This window comes from Ambystoma mexicanum, chromosome 9, assembly GCF_040938575.1.
Source record: "Ambystoma mexicanum isolate Mex_15411 chromosome 9, UKY_AmexF1_1, whole genome shotgun sequence".
Lineage (NCBI taxonomy): Eukaryota > Metazoa > Chordata > Amphibia > Caudata > Ambystomatidae > Ambystoma > Ambystoma mexicanum.
This window is the reverse complement of record NC_090931.1, coordinates 1,493,238,505-1,493,258,026: the sequence shown is the minus strand read 5'-3', so window position 1 is coordinate 1,493,258,026 and position 19,522 is coordinate 1,493,238,505. Positions and strand designations below refer to the sequence as shown.

Below are 19,522 nucleotides of genomic sequence, written 5' to 3'. Positions count from 1 at the left end.
TTAATGCTGAGTCAGACACAAATGTCCTCTCACTAGCGAACTCTCTTAGTACACTGGGCTTCACCCAACGTATCCTCAGTACTACACGCCAAAGGCCGAATCCTAGATTGGCTAGCTGACTAACTGCAACATCACCATTACAGCCAATCAACCTTGCCCGTGGACTGACTACACCATCATTCTATTTTCTATAACAGTATCTAACCCCCAACCATTGGCAGTACCACATCTTTCACCTTCTGCCAAGCGGTGTAATAGAAACATCAACAAAACCGCCATTGTGCCACTGCTAGAAGAGCTACGCCGGCAAAGACCCTATGCAACGATCCAGCTGCCTCAGTAGAGTTGTATTATTCTACACTTAAAAAGGCTATTGACACTGTGGCTCCCCTCACTATGAGCAAAGACAGACCTGTCGCACATTGTAATGCTTGGTTTACTCCTGAACGAGAAGCACTCAGTCTACGCAAACGTGAAGTGGAAATTCAATGGAATAATAACCCCTCCAAGCACAACAAAGCCTGCTTCGCCCTAGACCTCAACAGAATATATATTTAAAAAATACAGTATCCAGAAGAAAAAAATAAAGCACCTTCTACTATACCTGTATTACCAACTCTAACTCTAGCGCTAGAGAGCTCTATGCTATTCTTTGTGAGCTGGAAACCCCAATGCCCCCCCCCCCTACATGCTGCACTCAGGACAGCACCTGGTGCTCCGATATCCAGAATGCCCTACTCCTCAAAATCGACATCCTGCAAAAAAAATATCTGCGCTAAATATTATGCCCAATGCAACTCCCTCCATGCCCAGTGCTGGACCCGAAGCGGCTGCAAAAACCCACTCCTTTTCGACTGTAAACCAGTCACTGAATCTGATGTCACCCAGATAATCAAAGGTCTAAAACCATCTCGATGACAGGGCAACATCTGTCCAGCAGCAGTCATCAAGGACTGCGCTGAAGAGCTTGCCCTCTTCATGGTCTCCTTCATCAATACCTCTTTTTCATCCTGCAAAGTACCCGATAGTCTCAAAGATGTGGGGTCCTCCCGCTCCTCAAAAAACCCACCCTTGATCCTAATATTCCCACTAATTACAATCCCATAACTACCCCCCTTTCTACTTCAAATAGTAGATTGTGCTGCTCACCTTCAAATCCAGACCACTTGGAATCCAACCAATTCTTGGGCCTACGACAATCCGACGAGATTAAAGATGCTGATAAAACAGCATTACTCTTGTTACTAGATCTCTCGGCTGCCTTTAATCTGGTGGACCACTATATCTTGTGGTGTTATCTAGCATCAGCAGCACACTCCCACCTGCAGCCAGTTCATGGATTGCCTCCTTCCTTTCTGACAGGACCATGAGGGTGTTCTTCACCAACGCATCAGCCCACCCGCCCCGTCAAGTGTGGGGTCCCTATAGATTCGTGTATCTCACCAACCCTCTGCAACATTTTTACAAAACCCCTCTTTGACCTGCTTGGCAACCAGGGAATCTCGTATAGCAATTATGCAGATGACACGCAGGTCCTCCATCTCCCTGGCGACTACACCATCGATGCCAAAAACCTGCACTCAACCTACCACATTATCCAGGTATGGATGGCCCCCGGCCATCTATGCCTCAATGACGATAATACGGAATTGCTTCCGGTTGAATCTCAAACCTCACTAAGCAAACTTGACCACTCATACATATCATTCACCAAAGAGGGCAATAACATTCAGGTGTCCAGCAATGTCAAGACCATGGGTGTCTACCTGGATACCACCTTGTCCTTATCCAAACAGGTCCATACGCGCGCCTCCTCTGCTGCATACATATCGAAACTAATCAATGCATGCATTCCTTATCCAACTCCTGACAATTGTGTCACTACTGCCAGAGCACTCATTGGGCCTCATTACGGGCCAGGCGGTAACCATGCAGGTGCTACCGGCGGGTCGCCGCCGGACCCATTAAGAGGTACCAGCTCCTGACTTCCCAGTGCCACTGGGAAATTACAACTCTGGCGGCCCAGAAAGTCAGGCGCCGGTAAAATATAAGTCCCCATTTCCATAGAGACCCGTATGGCTATGGGAGTGGGGACAGGGAAGCACGGGCACCGTTGCTAACTGTGCTGGTGCTTGACTGGTCTGCCTACCATGGCAGGGTCAGACCTGTCAGGCACAGCGGCTCAAGCAGACAGACCTGTAATGTGCCGTTCCGCAAACAATGGTGCCGGTGAGCTTACCGGCACCCTTATTTCCGGAATGGCAAACTTGGCATGAGGCCCATTCGGTCTAACTTAAGATTATTGAAACATCCTATTCGCAGGTACCTCTGCAACATCCACAAATCATCCAAAACAATGCCCGCAGAGTTGCAATCAAAATCCCGAAGCGCAAACATATTTCAGCAGGAGGAAGTGTGCATTGGCTACGATCCGTGAGCGCATTGCCTTCAAAACCTTAGCAATTACTCACAAACGCGTCTTCAATTCAGCGGCAACATACTTATCGCAAAAATGATCTAAAACCCTATCCTCCAGCCCCACATGCTCCACTTACTCGCACCAATTGACTATACTGCGATATAAACGCGAGATTGCAGGAGGGTCCAGTTGACGGTCGTTGCCTCTAAGACCTGGAACTCCTTACGCCTGTCATTGAGATCCAAGCACTCATATTGGGTGTCCCAGAAACAATTTAAAACACTACTCTTCTCTACTCTACAAATGTACCACTTGACTGGCCACAACTATGCCACCTATACCACCCTTAAACTGAACTGCTCAAATTCATGTTACCTGCGATTTACCATATGCTGTGTGCACACTTTTTTCTTTTTTTTCCCAATTTATGTAACCTGACCCTTGATGCCTCTGGGTTTAGTGCGCTTAACAAAGGCAAAAATGAACAAAATAGGTTTGTTAACCCCAACAGATTAACACCAGCAAAAAAGTTCTGAGGCCAGACCACTTCAAAATGACCCAAATCAATAGTGTTTGTGGTGCCAGGAAGACCCCAAGTCCAAGTGGATAAAGGAAACAGTCAGACTGGTCCAACCCACGATAAGAAAGACTTAAAGTGCCATGAAATAAGTGCCCCTCCTCCCTATAGGTCTACACAGTCTCCGCTGCCCACCCTACCTGCGCCTGGGTGATCTGCTCTCCACCGTTTTCTCCCCTGGCTGCTTGTAGATCTACTGCTGCCAAATGCTCCCCCCCACTGTTAGCCCCCACTCCCTGGTTTCTCTGCTTACCTCACTGTGCTCATTCCCTATGATTGTAAAGTGTGATGTTGCTTCCCGAGGCTAGGTCGGCGCTCAATAAATACCCTAATAATAACAAAAAATAATAAACAGGCAGGCACTGTGGTAGGTCATAAGAAGGAGACAGAGTGACTGGTGGCATTTTCAAAAGTACATGTATTAAATAGTAAATAAAAAGGCCTATCTACCCCTAATAGTACAGTGTTTGCCCTAGCTACACAGAACTAACTAAGGTGATTGTCGTCAGTGAGATTGACCAAAGCAATAGTCCATCTTCTGTCCAAAACTCCCCTATTCTGTCCCTACCACTATTCAAAAAAGGGCAAAAGAAAAAGGGGTCCAGGTGAATGACTCCCTTCTCCTGGACAGGCTACTATAGTCTAAACAAGTCTGTCTTGGGTGGCTCCTAACAATTGCCAGAATTCATTCCTTTAGTTCTTTAAAGGATAGTTCCGGGACTTTTTTTTTATTGTCCCTACGGTTTCGGCCATGTGTTTTTAAGCATAAATCGGTAGATCGTAGAAAACTTTCCTATGGACCTTACCTGACTTTTCGTCCATTAACGCACTCGAAATCAGCCGCCATTTTCTGATAATCCTATCATTTCCCCCCATCGCCCTGGCTCACCTGCTTTTGCGGCACTAAATCAAATCCCCCGCCCCTGAAACAGACTTTATCAAAACATTCATATTCCCCGCCTCTATCCGTGACGTGACTGTGCTGCGTAGGCAAACGCGCCCAGGCGTCTTCTACGCGACTCCACACAGAACCCGGAAACCAACACAGATTAGCTCACAACACAGCGCACCACAATTCGGAATATGAAACTGTACTTTTAAATCAAACCGCAAGATTGTAAATTTGGTAAAGTACATTTATTTGACATCAAATGTTTAGAGAATATTCAGCGATTTGCATTTTTATTTGCTCACGTTCCAAAAAGTTTGTTTTGAGGCAAGCGATGTTCCTTTGCTGTACACAGGGTCTTAGATCATCTCACAATACAGCGCCACAATTCGGAATATGAAACTGTGGTTTAAAAGCAAACGGCAAGATTGTCCATTTGGCAAAGTACATTTATTGGACATCAAATGTTTAGAGAATATTCTGCGATTTGCATTTTTCTTTGCTCTCGATCCAAAATAGTTCGTCTTGAGGCAAGCGATGTTCGTGTGCAGTACACAGGGTGTTGGTTTACGATAAAATAAGCTCTTCGGTCGCACTGATAATCGCATGGCTGTTCCAACAACGAGGCACTAGGCCACCACAACGGTCTGTATGTTGCATCTAGCCGTTAGTACCGCGTAAGGGCATACTTGTACTTGGCGATCGTCCCATAAAATGGTCAGGGTGGTAACGTTGTTCACGCGGAGAACCAACTGGCGGTTATAAAAGCCATCCGCCGGTGTCTGGTACTCGTGACACATACAATAATGAAGGATGTATCGTTTTAAAAACATAAAAAATGAAATTAGTCTCACCATCAGATCTTTATTAAAATTATTCATTTTATATATTAGGTCGGGAAATTATTTCATAGCTAGGACAGTGCAACTGGGTATTATACGTCAAGGGGGGGCTGTAGGATACTGAGACAGTCCCCCAGTGCAGGGGTTGACAGGGAGGCAGTGCAGGTGGAGAGTGGAAGGGCCCAGGACCGAGGTCGCAGTGGACCAGTTGTAGCAGGGGAGAGGGAGAGAGAAAGCAGAAGCAAAGAGGAAGGTTTTGAGGTGCTTCCGTAAAAGGAGATGGTTCTCCTCAAGATAGTGCGCGGTACAAAACAATATGCCACATAGAACGAACAAGTACAACTTAACCCGTCTTTAAAGCTACTGTATAGTAATTAAATTGCGGTATAAACTCATCTAAAGAGTTACTTACATTATATTTGCATTTTCCATTGTGTCTGTGCGTAGGGCAGCCCCGAAATACCACTCCTTCTATGCCGACGTTATTTCTTCTAATGAACGAACATTAAATGGCTTTCGTTTCTGAAATTATATTCATTATCGTTTCTTACGTTATTGCCCCACACCCCCAAAAAGAAGTCTTTCGGGATGGTCCCGGCCTGTCAAGGTCAAATAACAATAGAACCTTATACTGAGTCGTGGGCCATTCCGGCACCCGAGAAAAAAATCAAAGCAGCTGACCTTCACTTTGAACGAGCACACATTCCTAGTTAGCTACATTCAGTGTAAGGCCATCTCACAGGACTCACAGAGCAATCACTTTTATTTACACAATACATAGCTACACATATTCAATGGGCCTGCGATATGAGGAGACTCGAGAGAACAGACAATCAAATTACAATCATTTAAACCGTGATGTGTATTTCTCAATGAGCTCTTCTTTAGGTGGACATGGAACAGAGGCAATGTTGGGTGGCAATGCAGTTGTCCCCTGCACAGGTTCGTTCACAACTCCATGTATGTGCCTATCTAGGACATCAACAATAAGTCTCTCAATAAAGTCATATTGCATATCCTCAAACACTGGTTTGATAACCCATTGTTTACTTCTTTTAGTGAAGGCCTTATTGTAGCGAAGCGTCCCTAAAGTTCCGGTCGTCCTACTTTGTTGACGGCCAACATTATGGTTATGTGCCAAGACCGCTAGAAGAGTCCGATTTATCATGCCCTCCATGCCAAAATGCAATCGTTTTGGCCTGTACTTTAGGCACATATTGTGGAACACCTCCAAATCTCCTGTGTGGCAGAATTCCGTGAGTCCCCTCAAATCTCTTGTTATAGTTTTATCAAATACAATCTTTTCAATGGCTTTGTGAGTGGGTGATGAAGGAATCAACCACTTCTTCTTCCGTGCCTCCTCTGTGGACAAATGGCCATGTTCACAATTGTGGAAATGTTGGTTTGTGGTCCAGCGGTGAACGTTGCTACAGTGTAGCATTACTGACCGCCATTTTTCCAGTAGAATTTCCAACGACCCTCCACATGTTTTTGAGCTCCACCAAAGATGGTTGCTGATTGACTTGGACCACTGTGAAATACCTTGCATATCTTTTTTTTTTTTTTTACCTGCAGCCGACATTTTTTTATTGATTGTTTTTGCAAGATGCCAAACGTCAAATTGGTGATTTATATTTTTGTACTCTTCTCTCATTGTCTTGGCAATTGAAACGTGTCTGTCCGTGGCTATCAGGTCGATCACCATTCCCCGCGATTGTAGTTCTTGCAATGATGCTACAAAGCCAACTTTCTCCATGGCCACTGAGGATGTACTTTGTGACACCTGCACGACCACCGAACTCACAATTTTCTTACTTTCCATGTCCTGAAAGTGGTAGGTGCAGTACTTGGCTGAAAATCCTGGGCTGTCGCACTGTCCATCATCGGCTAGCCTGAACCGTTTGCCCGCGAATGTACTATCAATAGACATTTTTTCCATTCTCCAAGCTTCGCTAATGGCTGGAAATAGATAATCGGTTTGGTATTTGTAGAACTGAGTTTTCGCAATGAAATGGATTCCCACAAACTGAAAGAAAGACTCTAACTTTTTAAAACTTGAACCACTAAAAAGTGCAGCCGCTGCACAAAGTAGATTGCCTGCTGGCAGTTGCCCCAGCATGGGTTGTGCAGACCATGAGAAAGGATGATATTTTGTACAGGTGGCATGTATTTTAAGGTTAGTGCCTCGAATTGCACGAGTCACATTAATCAATGGCTCCCCACATACTTCCCCACCAACCGAATGCCCACATTTCATCCGAATAATAATATCAATCAAACAACTATCGAATACAATGAATTTGGCCTCTTTCCTTATACTGTCACTCTGCAACCCAGCTGGTTCGGCCTGTAACGTTGAGGACATGTCACTCACATGAAAGGTAGAATCTCTGATATCGTCTTCCGCTATGTTCAGTGATATTGATGGTGTTTCATTGTGGTCCACTTCATTCTCTTCCATTGCAACATCTGTTCCTTCTCCGGCGATGGGTGAATAAAACAATTTCTTCAACTTTCTCGCGGTCTTAGTTTTTGCGGGTGTGGATTCTGTGAATTGATCTCCGACTGCATCCGAACTACCAGGAGGACATTCACTATCAATGGCTGGATGTGGTATAGCTCCGTTGTCAATCACTTCATATTCTTCCCATTGGCACGATGCATCTCCAGTCTCAAGTCCCTGCCAAAAGGTTTGACAAGCAACATCTCTCGTTCGCTTCACTGTCTGTGTAGATCTAGTTCGTACACCCACTCGCAACTAGAGGACAGATTGGAAAAGGGATGTTCAGTTTAAACACAACTTACAGTATTGAACTATTAACAGTGAAAAACAACATAATATAGTGACCAGGACACTAACCTTCTTTTGCTTTCTTTTCTTTGAAACTTTCTTGCCTCGAACTTCAACATCGGGACGCTGTTGCTCCGACTCGTGTGTGCATGTCTCCACTTCCTCTTGCGCTGCAACGACTATATTTTCATGATAAGCACATCCATCACGCACTGACGCTCCATCGACTCCCTGAAACATAGAACTTTCATTAGTATGTATAATAATATTGAAAACACAAAATGTACTTGGGGACCAATACCCACGTACATCTCAATAGCAAAACACGAATGAACGCTTTGTGTAGAACATTCAAACGACAATTATTCACGCATTGTTGATCTAGTTAGATGGAACTGTCAAGATCCATACCTCGGGCTCCTCATAGACTTCCATTGATGATATTATTGAAGATGATGCTTCAGTAACTCCCTGAAACACAGTAATTGCATTAGTATGGTTTTCTATTTTGTTAAAAAGAACATACACTTTGTGCAGGCGTCAACGGCTCATCTAAATAGACCTGCACAAATGATCAGTTGTCTAAAATAAATAATGGTTATCTAAATATGATTCGATTTGCTCGATCGTTGGAAGTGTCACCACCCAGAGATCTGCATCAACTACTAGGGGTGATGTTCTTGTAGAAGAAGCTCCGTCATCTCCCTGAAACATAGTACTTGCGTTAATAAAGAAGGAAGTATAGCGGATGTAATCACGTCATATGATTTCGCTTGATCGAACTGTCAGTATCCATACCTCGAAATGCATAAGAACATCAAGGGACGATGTAACTGCGGTGCACACTTCTGCAAGCTGTTGCGCCGACCCGTAACTGCATGCTCCCCCTTCTTCTTGGACTAATGCTCCATCGACTCCCTGAAACATAGGACTTTCATTAGTAATGAACACAATATTGAAAAAAGAAGACACATAGGAGGGCGACGACAGAAGGACATATCAATGGCTAAAAACGAAAGAAACATTGTGTGTAACAATCACGCTACAAGAATGCAAGATCTGATGATCTCCATCGATGGAACTGTCCGGAAACGTACCTCGAGCATCTGAGTGAGATTAACGGTTGTCGTCAATGCGTTGGACTCCTCAGCATCTCCCTGAAAGACAGTACTTGCATTATTTTGGATAACAATAATTATAACTGAAAACAAAGACTAGAGGACGAGTACAAGGGTGTACCATTAGGTAAAATAATCACACGATAAATTAAAACTATTGATTTACATGCCTAAACAAGTCAGTGGCAGAATAGCTAAGTAAGATTACCCGATAGGCGCTTGAAGTGGCTGATGACTGCAATAACGACACGGATGGAGAATCTTCCGCCTTCATATTGAGTGGATACATAAATGGGGAAATTATTGTTAGCTAATGCTACACACTACCGCAAGGCCGAGAGATAAATACGTAAACTTGACTCACCAGTGGAGGGATGTGGACGAATAGAGTGGGAATAGCGGTTGAGAGCAATTTTCGCTTCGCTCGCGGTGTGTTCTTCTTTATTAGCAATGATGTGGAGTACATGTCAGAGGTAAAGTGCCTGCTGCAGATGCGGTATCGATCACCCCTCTTGTCCGCAAAGACTTCTAGGACTCTACTTTCAAGCTCAGACGGTGGATATCCGCAATATCGGACCCATTCTCTTATCTGATCTATTGTCTTAGGGAAAACATGCATTATAGTACCTTCAGATTTACTATGAGTCTTCGAAGGGCAACCGCCAATGGAACAGGCAGGCATTGTGGAAAGTTCTGAAAAGTAAAGATCAACAATTCTCTATGAATACCAATGTGTTAAAAAATTAAATGACACATAAAAGGTTCAATGCAAGGTTTGTTTTGGTTCTTGGAACTATACACGTTATTCAGATGCGGATAAGTATTTGAATAACTTTAAAAAAATAGAAAAATAATTTCACTAAACTCAGAACATGTGACTAGTTCCTTGCATGTACTGTCTTGAACGAAAAGAAATTGGACGCAAAATGATTATGGTACATGGCCTTACCTTGACGAACAAACAGTTAGATGCAGGGATCAGAGTAGTTTCTTGTCGTAGAACAGGGAGCAGTTCACAGGTTGCAAACTGACGAGTTTCCTCGAAGTGGTCACGGAAGTTCACAGAGACGAATAGCAGATAACCAGCACCTTCACGGGTTGACTAGCAAAGCGCAAAGAAGTTCTCATTAAAAATATGAAGTGGGTTATAAAGAATTCGAAACAGGGGTGTGTTTGTGAATGACGTGTATATGTCGTGGCATTATGCGGTTTGCAGGGGGGCGTCCAGCGTGAGGGGGGATGCTTGGCAGGAGACACGGGGTCTGGAGGTAGACATGGGAACAACAACCCATGCTCTATAGACCACTTTGAAGTGTACATGGTCTTTGGCACCTCTTGGCCTTTATCGCTCCCCGACAGCTCCACTTGCCAGCACAAGTACCCCGGTGCGAACTGCCTTTGATAGGGCGGGGGGTGGATTGGGGCGGTGGTCGTGCAGACAAGACACAGGAAGACTCGTGAATGGAGACACACTTATGTGGATTGCAGTGGGGCGTCCAGCGTGAGGGGGGGTGCTTGGCAGGAGACACGGGGTCTGGAGGTAGACATGGGAACAACAACCCATGCTCTATAGACCACTTTGAAGTGTACATGGTCTTTGGCACCTCTTGGCCTTTATCGCTCCCCGACAGCTCCACTTGCCAGCACAAGTACCCCGGTGCGAACTGCCTTTGATAGGGCGGGGGGTGGATTGGGGCGGTGGTCGTGCAGACAAGACACAGGAAGACTCGTGAATGGAGACACACTTATGTGGATTGCAGGGGGGCGTCCAGCGTGAGGGGGGATGCTTGGCAGGAGACACGGGGTCTGGAGGTAGACATGGGAACAACAACCCATGCTCTATAGACCACTTTGAAGTGTACATGGTCTTTGGCACCTCTTGGCCTTTATCGCTCCCCGACAGCTCCACTTGCCAGCACAAGTACCCCGGTGCGAACTGCCTTTGATAGGGCGGGGGGTGGATTGGGGCGGTGGTCGTGCAGACAAGACACAGGAAGACTCGTGAATGGAGACACACTTATGTGGATTGTAGGGGGGCGTCCAGCGTGAGGGGGGATGCTTGGCAGGAGACACGGGGTCTGGAGGTAGACATGGGAACAACAACCCATGCTCTATAGACCACTTTGAAGTGTACATGGTCTTTGGCACCTCTTGGCCTTTATCGCTCCCCGACAGCTCCACTTGCCAGCACAAGTACCCCGGTGCGAACTGCCTTTGATAGGGCGGGGGGGTGGATTGGGGCGGTGGTCGTGCAGACAAGACTCGTTTGCCGCAGGGCCTCACCAAGGAGAGGCCATCTAACTGCATGTAAGAGGCAGGCTGCAGGATCTAGTACATGGAAGGCAGGGGGGTGAGTTTATAAATACCTCACCCTCCCAGGAGAATATATGGGTGCAGTTCACCCTGGAGACCCTGGATGCCTAGGCAGTTAGTCAGCAGCAGGCTGGCCTGTGGTGGCAAGGCGGCACGGGCCAGAGGGGGTCACCTCTGTACCCGGTGCCCAAAAGGATGATTTATTATGATCAACCATATTGATTATTTACCTATAACCATGTTTTGTATCAATAAAATCCAACGGCCTTTTATTGCCAACGCTTGAACAAAGTGGTGTGGTAAGTATTTTTGGGGGAGGAGGCAAGGCCAGGAGGCTTGATGCCAACCCGCAAAATAACATATGTATGTCTGCTGCATATGGGTTCAACGGTTATGTGGATTGAAGGTGGGCGGCCAGCGTGAGGGAGGATGCTGGCCGGAGACATGTGGTGTGACAAGACAAGGCACAGGAAGACTATTCAATGGAGACACACTAGATTCATTTAAAAAATCAAAACAACCATTGTTAAAATATATGTTGGGTTTTATTTTAGATCTTAATTTCAATTGAACATAAATAATAAACATTACACATTGTAAAGTTCCGGTTGCAGCACATCCAGGGAAAATCCGCGGTATTGTCCACTGTCGCTGGGGAAATGTTGTCTAATGGCAAGTACCGCACAGGCAGGTATTACTGTCCGAACGCGGTGTCCGAGCCTCCCGTGAAGCCACCAAGTGAAGCAACGATAGGCCACCAGCCTGTACCACCTGTGAAAATGAAAGATGCAAACTGTATTAAAATGACAAAACTTTCTTATCACTGTCGATTCAGGTAAAAAATGTCATTCTGCTTTGAAAAAAATTCTATCTAGAAAATGCACAATATGGAACCAATTTACATGCGTTCGAATGATATGTAGATGTAATTTTATATGTGGGAGACGACCATGAAATAGTGGTGGCATCACTGACATCACAACCAGAGCATACTTACTTGTTACTCGGATTACGCGGACGAACAGTGCCGCGAAGTTCGTGCATAAGCACCATCATCATCCTCAACACGGTCCGTGAGAGGCAGGCTTCCCTGAACTCTGGCAGCTCGGTGATGCATTGCGGACTTGGCTCGCCTTCCGAAATGTAGGCCAAGCACCCGGAATTTTCACGGCAGCAGCAGTTCTCCTCCTCAGTTGGCATTAGCTCGCACCGATTGCACGTGCACCAGGTGGAGACGCCGTCCATGCGACATGGTCCAGGCTCTTCATCCGTTGACTGGTCCTCCCAACTGCCGTCCGAATCCCCATCGTTTTCGCGTGCTTGCCTTTCCAGTAGTTCTTCCTCGGTGTACTCGGGCTCGTACATATACGGCATTATTGTAGCCATTGTGTGGTAAAGAAAGTAAAATAATTTACAGAGATGGTACAGGTGTTCACAAGGCCTAGAAGCGGCGAAGGTAGCTGACCAGAGCACAGAAACGAGTCACAGAATACTCAAAGTAACACAGAGAGAATAATGGAATCGAAAATCTGCTGCTGTGTGTTGTGAAACGGTGTGTTTATACTTATTGAGGAAAGAGGCGTCCTGCCATTTCCATGGCGACACTTCATTAGCTGAGGCGCAGCGATTGTTGACACGAAACGTGCTTTGGCGTTGGGAAATGAGCGGTACGCGTCTGCTCATGTCAGGCTCAGGGGCGGGGGATTTGATTTAGTGCCGCAAAAGCAGGTGAGCCAGGGCGATGGGGGGAAATGATAGGATTATCAGAAAATGGCGGCTGATTTCGAGTGCGTTAATGGACGAAAAGTCGGGTAAGGTCCATAGGAAAGCTTTCTACGATCTACCGATTTATGCTTAAAAACACATGGCCGAACCGTAGGGACAATAAAAAAAAAGTCCCGGAACTATCCTTTAAAGGGATTTTGTCTCTCCTGGGATTCGACTTTTCTTCTTGTAAAATTCCTTGTTTCAATGACTAAAGATACTGGTCCTTATTGTCCTTCAAATCTAGCAGTGTCTCTGTTACTTCCTAACTTCTGGTATACCAGGGTTCCTCCCCCTGGCCTGGTTATTTAGTTCCACAACTGGCCCTTCTGCTATATTGGGACAACTGATCCGTTTCCATTCCTTTATCTCTTCCCCACTTTCATATATTTTGTACCCTGTCCAACTATCTTCTTGGTATTTTCCACTCTCTTTCCAATGTTGACTTGTACTGGGATGAGTATGATTGGTCCCTTGGCACTCTTCATTAACTTGCCAACATTCACTTATACTGGGAAGAGTAGGATATGTCCCTTCGTAATCTTCATTAGCCTTCCCACATTCACTTATACTCGGCGAGTAGCATTGGTCCCTTGGTAATTTTCATTAGCTTCTTGCCCCTCCCCCCACCCTGGTCTCCCGCCGCTCCCACTACCTCTCTTGTACCGGGCTGGCATCACTGGTTCTACTCTCGGGTCAGGTTTTTCCGACTGAAAACCTCTGTGAGTTTCAGTTTCTTACTTCCTCAGTACGCAGCTCTGCAGAGCTCCTCCTGGTACGGTCTCTGCATTGTTCGAGGTCCACACGTTCCACTCCCTCTGGCTCCCGCCACTGCCTCCAGGTCTTCTTCCGGCACTCAGTTCAAGCTCCTATCCCCTGGGTGCTTCTGTCTTCTCCTGGTCCACAGCGTACATTTGACAACCGAGCATGGCTGCATCCTCTGACTGCTTTCTCAGTCCGGATTTCATCTTCACGGACTCCGAAGAAGAGAAAGTAATTAATTGGTTCTTCCTTGGTTTTTATTAAGAAGTGCAGGATCCTCACCAGCATAGATGCATAGTCACTTTTCTTCGCCTCGGTGTGGTTGGCTGCCAACCACTGATTACTCTTCATGGTTCTCACATTCTTCTTCTTCTAAGGCCGAGTGGTTGGTGAAGGTTGATTACTGATAATAATTCAAGAACAGTCACTGGTTTGGAGGGAATGTTTTGGTCCTATGATGTTCTCGTCACCTCCTCAGCAAAGGTTCTATGGAGTTCCTGGACAGAATGGGTTTTCTTGTCCCCAAGAGGGGAGTCTCTCCCTGTGAGGTCCAGCATGACGCTACCCCTAAGGTGATTGGATTGTCTCGTTGTCGGCTCACCTCCCTAGCATCACAAAGAGAGACTCCCCTCTGGGACGAAGTGCCTTCTTTCTTTGTTTCGTCACAACACTTAAATCCCTCTCCCCCTCCTACCTTGAGACTGCGAGTGACTTTTTGCTACTGGAGAGGTAGATCTGTTTACGATTGCTTGAAATCTTTTCATTCATTACTTTTGGGTTGTCTCTCCAAAGTGTGCAGGGTCAGGCGCGAGTCCCTGCTACGCCTACAAAATTAAGCAGAACCTGACTAATTAGTTCCAACATGGCTGCAACATGTCTAATGCTGACTGTGTCCTCTGCTGAGGACACAGGGCCTTACAGGTATGACAGACTGATCACATTGGTGGAAGCACTAAGAATGGTTTGCAAATGCCCATATCCTTTCTGTAATGGTGAAGACGAGCTAAACTAATAGTATGGATGGTTTCCCAGAGCAATGCTAGTGGTCATGTCCAGCGTTAAACCTTCCATCCATCATGATTAGGAATAATCCGAGCATCATTACAAAACTGAGGCACAGCAGTGTGTCGTCGCAAAGCATGCCCCTGTGATGAAAACTAAGGTGTCAAAGGTTATATATTGCTTGCCCCCCTGGTAAGTTAACAAATTGGAACTCCTGCCAGCAACATAATAGTATAAGCTCTCCGCTTCACCAGGGTTCGAAACTGTGGGGAGGTGGGAGCTATTTAGCTCCTGTTTGTAGCCTAGAAGAGCCTGGCTAGCATAACTCCAACAGCTAACAGAAGCTACTTTTAGCTCCCCTGGCCAAATGAGGCGAACAAAAACACCTGGGTGAATTTAATTCTGTATGTTTAAGACCCTCTATAAATAAACATTAGGACACATTTACATGACATTTGAAGCTTAAGTGGACGCAAATAACGGACACAATGATATGTTTACATTTTATGTGAATGGTAGCTCCTGGTCACTGGTTGGATACCCAAGAGCTGCTTTTAGCTCCTGCTTTTCCAATCTTAATTTCCATACAGGTTACCCCTGAGGGGCCTAGTCAAAGCACACCTTGTATCAGAGCATGGAATGAGCACGAGAATTTTGAACAGTTTCCCTTAAAAAGCACAAACAGATCCAATAGCGGATCCAAAGCAACAAACTGCAAAAAGTGTGATTCACGTTTTTGAGGATTTACAGCGGTTATTGTGTCATTAGCACTGCTGCCAGTATTCTAAGCTCTTAAATATATAAGAGCTCTTGGTTGGGACCCTATTCTGCCCAGGAGGGCACTATAGTCAAAAACAATGTGAACAGGGTCAGATTCCCCTACTTGGTACCCCTAAGTAAAATGTTAATATAACATAGCAGATACACTTTTCTTGAGATCAATATTTATATTAAAAAAGGAGACTACCAAGTGGTCTCTTAGCACACAAAATACACAGAACATATCTTTTATGGCCGAACATGAATTAAATGCATAATGTTATATTACATACATGTTTGAGTCATATGGCGGCTCCATTTTCAGTGCATAACAACCAAAAGCAATGGATTACCTCCCATTGCACAGACAAAATAATACAGGGGTTTAGACAAATGATACAATTAAATGACACAATATTAGGGTGTTGTACACAGTGTTCACAATTAACAGACAAGTCGTATTCAGGGGTCTACACAGGTGTGTTTCGGCCCCCACAGGCTACTGGATGAGCATAGCTTGTACGGGCCTTCATCAGTGCGAGAAGAGTTGTGGAATGGCCTGTTTGGTGTGTGTGCTGCCTACAAATTGAGAAAACATGGGGCAGTGTCAGTATCTTGACATGATCAAATAGGGAATTTTGAGATCAAAACTATTTAATTTAAATTAAATTCAATTAATGCTTATGTTTTTCGACCGTGTTTTTATGAATAAATCGGCACAGCATCAATCAATCAATGGAAGGAGAAAAGCATTGGCAGTTATCTCTGCTGAACTTCAATACTTTGAATGGTGAAGTTCAATCTGTGAGATAAGAGCTTGTGTCAGAAGTTGGCCATGAGGATCAACTGACGGGCATTTGCATTTACAGTTATGCTAGCCTTGTTTAGGTCAAACGTGGCTTACCTGCATTTAGCCACGGCGTCTATTAGGCAAAAACGTTATACAGGGCTTATCGTTGCCAAAATGGTTGAACAGCCCGTAAGTGCTGGACTGGTGGGCACCCGGGTTGGGCTGAGTCTGATCGCTGTGGGATTTAGTGATGAGGGAAGTTACTAATCTCTAGCCCAATTATAAGTAAACATCCGCTCGATATGCTAGAGAATAATAATATATTAAAGCATACCTATGGGCCGCCTTGCTTCTTTAATGCAGGGTCTTGATGGCGATGTGCTAATTCCCAGTGGAATTGTACCGAGCGTGGAACACACGAGTCTATGGGAGAGGAAGGCAAAAAGGTCTATGTCTACTCGAATGGCTGTACACTATGGATAATGTTAAATAAATATAAAACGTTCCCCTGTTCTCTCCATTCGCCTTACTTTTGTATTCTTGCCTGGTTTTACCAGCACTCCACTTATTAGGCCTGTTCCTTTCTCTGGTCTCTTCCCTTCCTCTTTGTCTTATCACTGCTACTCTGTCACTCGTTTTTGCTTGCTTTCCCATTTATCGCACTCCTTTTTTTTCCATTTTGCCTCACTCTGTGCTTGCATTCCCCACCCCGTTCCCTCTTTTTGTTTTTCACTTGCCATCTCTTCTATCTCTCAATTTTTCTTCTATCTTATTTTTTTTATTAATTTGATCATTTTTCGATCTTTTTGTTTTTATTAATTTGATATAGTTCGCCTAAACCAACTTTTCAAATTATTTTATCATAATTTATCAACAATGAAAAACAAGAATGAAAAAGACAATCTAATTTACATGATTTGAAATTACTATATCCCATACAATCACTGATAATCACAAAGAATAACAATTTCAAATGCCATTGCAGTCCATCAATTTCGATAGATAAAAATTAGAAATCAAATTAACACTTCTTGAAACAAAATTTGATATAAAATAACAATTCATAAAAGTTAAGCAAGATGAAATTAACTAAAACATGACAGAGAATCAAGGATATGGCCCATTGGTCCAATTACTTGTGTTAGAACATACAATTCCTTGTGTCCGAATCATTAGAATCATTTTCCGTCAGATTTAAAAATTACAAATACTGAATTACTGCTATGTTGATTTTTTGGCATTGGCCATTGAATATAGCCTCCCATCGTGCTTCTGGCGTTAAAATACAGTGACTCGAGAAGCTATCATAAAAGTACCTTTCCTTGCGTTTAGCAATGCTGGACATTCAACTAACAAGTGCCTTATGTATTCCCGCTTGTCTCCCAGCACAAAATCTACATATGTTTTCTTCTTGACTTATTAGACGTCGCCTAGCTAATAGATTTTTTGTTGACCATAGGTCAAGTCGGAAACAAAGATATTGATTTCTCAAGATATTACTGGGAAATTTGAACAAATATGGTTCAAGTTGTTTAAGCTTTTTGCATGAGAAAGCATGATCTCTGAACAGTAGTAATTGCTCACATTTAGTTCTGGTGTTTATCCAATCGTGCAAAAAAGATTCAGTTTTAGCTGCTTCCAGATTATTAAGCAATAAATCTTGAGAAATATCAGATTTGTTCATATATTCTTGAATGTTTTCACGCCAAATTTGAATTTTAAAATAATTTGACTGCAAAACATATGTAGATATGGTATTCATCAGGCATTTGTTTTTGTTATTCAACAAATATTTTCTATAGGTTGATAATAATCTGCACATATATTTATCATTCAGCGAGAAGATGCCTAGTTCATGCCGAATAGCACACACTGGTGTAGACATTGGAAGGTTTAAAACCATTTTCCAGTAGCTTCTCTCAATGCGTGTCCAAAGATTCTCTGGATACCACGATCTAGTTTCGGTACCATATAATAATATTGCGGTCACCTTTTGACTATAGAATGTTACAGCAGGCTTTATTGTGAATTTCCCAAACTTAGATTGGATTACAGCCGTCTGCGATATGGCCGTTTTTAATTTGTGATGGAGTTCTTGAATGTAGGGAAGGTCTGCTGGATGATTGCTGATAATTAAACCTAAATATTTGAATTAATTAACAATTTGTATGGGTTGCTTTTGCAGTCTCCAAATAAAACGCCCATTGTGTAGGTTTTTCTTGTGCCCATCGATGATAGTCAAGGCATAAATTAGTTTTCAAAAATTGATTAGCAGAGTTTGCTAATGAAATGTTTTTTGATTAGCAAACAGACCCATTTGATTAGCAATTTTCTACTAATATTGTTAATGTCACGAGACGTTATTTGTACCCAAGACATGAAATGAGCAACAGTACAGCAGTTATGAGTACCGCTGATATAAGACTAGTGAGAGGAGTCAGGCCTTGACAATTCTTTAAATTTCAGCTAGACCTACAGGTCGGGTAAATTAGTTTACCTATTCAGCCTAAGAGAAATGCACTCGACCCATAGGAACGGAGGACAACAAATTTAAAATGCGATTTCTGTCAAATGGTGCATGTCACTACAAACCCACTTTATGTTTGGCACACTGCTGCCCCCAGAGGCCAGCCATGCACAGTGAAACTTTTATTTGATATTTACTGCAAACAAAGTAAATGTTAAATAGGTTTCAAACTTCTCTTGTAAAGGCTACTCGCCTTTCAAAAAATCTACTCAGCTATGCAAGTGGGCGAAAAGACTTTGCGAGCCATAGATGAGTCTGTAAAATGTAAAAGGTTGGCTGCATGAAAGGACACAAATAGCTATGATAAAAAGGGCTCAAACAGTTTGGCCAGTTGTCTCCCACAGGTGGTAATATAGAATACAATCCTAAGCATAAAGCAACGCGAGAGCTCTGGAGGCTAACTAGAGTGTTTGGTATTGCAGTAGATCTGTAGATGTACAGACTGGATGGAACTACTGATCACTACTTTGCATAAGCATCTAGTTCGCTTTGTGTATTCATTATGTAAGAAGCAAGAAAGACAAAGCAGAGTGGATTGCATAGCAGGCAGAGAACTGGGCAAACTAGGTGGAATATTGTAGTTTGTGGTCATCTCACTTTTAGGGTACCTTGTATAAAGCAACAGGGTGATAATATAGAATGTCAAGGAGTATGGATTCGCTCATGGGTTGAGCACCCGTTGCAAGGTTGGTCATCAAAAGCATTTGATCATGTACATTTTCCAAAGTGCTCACTTGTCAATATGCTGCATCTTTGCCAACAAAATGAAATATAGTTGACACTATATTTAGATACACTAACCTAAATATTACTGTAAAGCATGGAGATGATGCAGTGTTTCACAGTATCAATACTGTAATTATGCATTATGTAACTTACATTTTAGGAATGGCATTGCAGGACTACCTTTTAAAGAAATATACAGTTGACACATACATCTTTTTGCCAGACAGGATATAGAAAGCTTAA

General features: G+C 43.8%; 1 pseudogene; it reads right to left on the bottom strand.

Moving 5' to 3' along the window:
- The window catches only part of LOC138489285 (zinc finger protein 850-like), a 150,399-nt pseudogene extending 133,804 nt beyond the window's left edge, over positions 1-16,595 (bottom strand).
- Positions 16,596-19,522: the final 2,927 nt, after the last annotated feature.